Raw genomic sequence first — 3,916 nt, forward strand, 5'->3', positions numbered from 1 at the left:
GGCCAGACTCAGGATCGGTTCCTAGTGTGGGGAAGATCTCGTTCCTCAGAGGGGAGACGCCACTTGGAGGGGTATAGGTATGGGAGGGCGGATGACAGAAGGGATGATAGTTATCTCAGTCATGAGAGATTTCTCCTCCACTAACTGAAGAGGGAGCGAGGTACTGGAACAGATATTACACTGGTTCTAGGTGTTTCCTAGTGTTGTTGGTTTTGAGGTTAAGTAGGGTTGGTATTGTTCAGTGTGTTGTATTAGAGACAGGGGTGTTATGTCTGTGTGTGGTTGTATGCGTGTGTGTGTGTGTTTTAATGTGTCGGTTCTGATTTATGAGTGGGTGTGTATATGTATATGGATGTGCATGCGAATGTGCCTTGCATTTCATGTTTTTGTATGTTATATATATATATATATATTAGATTCCTGATTATTTTTTCATTGTGTTTGAAAAATTAAAGCCTAAAGTTAATCTCCTGCTTGTACAGTTTACCACACACATTAAAAATTAAGATATGGAAAAGGAACTATATTGGACGTGCCTAAATTAATATCTATACAGTGGAAAATGGATGGAATTAGTTTTATTTTATTCAACATTTTAATATTTACATGAGAGAGACCATATTACAAGTTTCCTCTTTATTAATTCTCTACTCTATTGCATGGTACGTGCAATTTTATGGCGGAAACTGATAGGTGACCATAGTTAAAAAGGCGGTTTATCATATTTTTTTAATAGATTTTATACATTTCCGATTATCTCTTAATTGTGTTTGAAAGATTAAAGCTCAAAGTTAATCTCTATATTAGAAAGAAATACACGTAAAAAAGTTTATAATGATAAATGCTTTCACGTCAGCTTCAATGATAATTATTAAAGTAAAGTCTTAAGATATTGAATTAAAAAAAAGATAGTTTTATTATTCTAGGATAATTATTAAAGTAAAGTCTTAAGATATTGAATTTAAAAAAAGATAGTTTTATTATTCTAGGATAATTATTAAAGTAAAGTCTTAAGATATTGAATGCAAAAAAAGATAGTTTTATTATTCTAGGTTAAATATTAAAGTAAAGTCTTAAGATATTGAATTTAAAAAAATATAGTTTTATTATTCTAGGTTAATTATTAAAGTAAAGTCTTAAGATATTGAATTTAAAAAAATATAGTTTTATTATTCTAGGATAATTATTAAAGTAAAGTCTTAAGATATTGAATTTAAAAAAATATAGTTTTATTATTCTAGGATAATTATTAAAGTAAAGTCTTAAGATATTGAATTAAAAAAAAGATAGTTTTATTATTCTAGGATAATTATTAAAGTAAAGTCTTAAGATATTGAATTAAAATAATATAGTTTTATTATTCTAGGATAATTATTAAAGTAAAGACTTAAGATATTGAATTTAAAAAAAAAGATAGTTTTATTATTCTAGGATAATTATTAAAGTAAAGTCTTAAGATATTGAATTAAAAAAAATATAGTTTTATTATTCTAGGTTAATTATTAAAGTAAAGTCTTAAGATATTGAATTAAAAAAAATAGTTTTATTATTCTAGGTTAATTATTAAAGTAAAGTCTTAAGATATTGAATTTAAAAAAAATATAGTTTTATTATTCTAGGATAATTATTAAAGTAAAGTCTTAAGATATTGCATTAAAAAAATAGTTTTATTATTCTAGGATAATTATTAAAGTAAAGACTTAAGATATTGAATTAAAAAAATAGTTTTATTATACTAGGTTAATTATTAAAGTAAAGACTTAAGATATTGAATTTAAAAAAAAAGATAGTTTTATTATTCTAGGATAATTATTAAAGTAAAGTCTTAAGATATTGTTTTAAAAAAAGATAGTTTTATTATTCTAGGTTAAATATTAAAGTAAAGTCTTAAGATATTGAATGCAAAAAATATATATTTTTTAATTCAATTAACTATATTTTTTTGCATTCAATATCTTAAGACTTTACTTTAATATTTAACCTAGAATAATAAAACTATCTTTTTTTAAATTCAATATCTTAAGACTTTACTTTAATAGTTATCCTAGAATAATAAAACTATCTTTTTTTAAATTCAATATCTTAAGACTTTACTTTAATAATTATCCTAGAATAATAAAACTATCTTTTTTTTTAAAATTCAATATCTTAAGACTTTACTTTAATAATTATCCTAGAATAATAAAACTATCTTTTTTTTAAATTCAATATCTTAAGATTTTACTTTAACAATTAACCTAGAATAATAAAACTATCTTTTTTTTAATTCAATATCTTAAGTCTTTACTTTAATAATTAACCTAGTATAATAAAACTTGTTTTTAATTCAATATCTTAAGACTTTACTTTAATAATTATCCTAGAATAATAAAACTATCTTTTTTTTTAAATTCAATATCTTAAGTCTTTACTTTAATAATTAACCTAGTATAATAAAACTATTTTTTTAATTCAATATCTTAAGTCTTTACTTTAATAATTATCCTAGAATAATAAAACTATTTTTTTAATGCAATATCTTAAGACTTTACTTTAATAATTATCCTAGAATAATAAAACTATATTTTTTTAAATTCAATATCTTAAGACTTTACTTTAATAATTATCCTAGAATAATAAAACTATATTTTTTTGCATTCAATATCTTAAGACTTTACTTTAATAATTAACCTAGAATAATAAAACTATTTTTTTTAAATTCAATATCTTAAGACTTTACTTTAATAATTATCCTAGAATAATAAAACTATTTTTTTTAATTCAATATCTTAAGACTTTACTTTAATAATTATCCTAGAATAATAAAACTATCTTTTTTTTAATTCAATATCTTTAGACTTTACTTTAATAATTGTCCTAGAATAATAAAACTATATATATTTTTTTAATTCAATATCTTAAGACTTTAATTTAATAATTATCCTAGTATAATAAAACTATATTTTTTTCAATTCAATATCTTAAGACTTTACTTTAATAATTATCCTAGAATAATAAAACTATTTTTTAATTCAATATCTTAAGACTTTACTTTAATAATTATCCTAGAATAATAAAACTATATTTTTTTCAATTCAATATCTTAAGATTTTACTTTAATAATTATCCTAGAATAATAAAACTATATTTTTTTAAATTCAATATCTTAAGATTTTACTTTAATAATTAACCTAGAATAATAAAACTATTTTTTTTTAATTCAATATCTTAAGTCTTTACTTTAATAATTATCCTAGAATAATAAAACTATATTTTTTAAATTCAATATCTTTAGACTTTACTTTAATAATTAACCTAGAATAATAAAACTATTTTTTTTAATTCAATATCTTAAGTCTTTACTTTAATAATTATCCTAGAATAATAAAATTATTTTTTTTAAATTCAATATCTTAAGACTTTACTTTAATAATTAACCTAGAATAATAAAACTATTTTTTTTAATTCAATATCTTTAGTCTTTACTTTAATAATTATCCTAGAATAATAAAACTATATTTTTTTAATTCAATATCTTAAGTCTTTACTTTAATAATTAACATAGAATAATAAAACTATATTTTTTTTAATTCAATATCTTAAGACTTTACTTTAATAATTAACCAAGAATAATAAAACTATTTTTTTTTAATTCAATATCTTAAGACTTTACTTTAATAATTAACCTAGAATAATAAAACTATTTTTTTTAAATTCAATATCTTAAGACTTTACTTTAATAATTAACCTAGAATAATAAAACTATTTTTTTTTAATTCAATATCTTAAGTCTTTACCTTAATAATTATCCTAGAATAATAAAACTATATTTTTTAAATTCAATATCTTAAGACTTTACTTTAATAATTATCCTAGAATAATAAAACTATTTTTTAAATTCAATATCTTAAGACTTTACTTTAATAATTATCCTAGA

The sequence above is a fragment of the Euprymna scolopes genome, chromosome 46 (genome assembly GCF_053919585.1).
Source record: "Euprymna scolopes isolate OS-2025 chromosome 46, ASM5391958v1, whole genome shotgun sequence".
Classification (NCBI taxonomy): Eukaryota; Metazoa; Mollusca; class Cephalopoda; order Sepiida; family Sepiolidae; genus Euprymna; species Euprymna scolopes.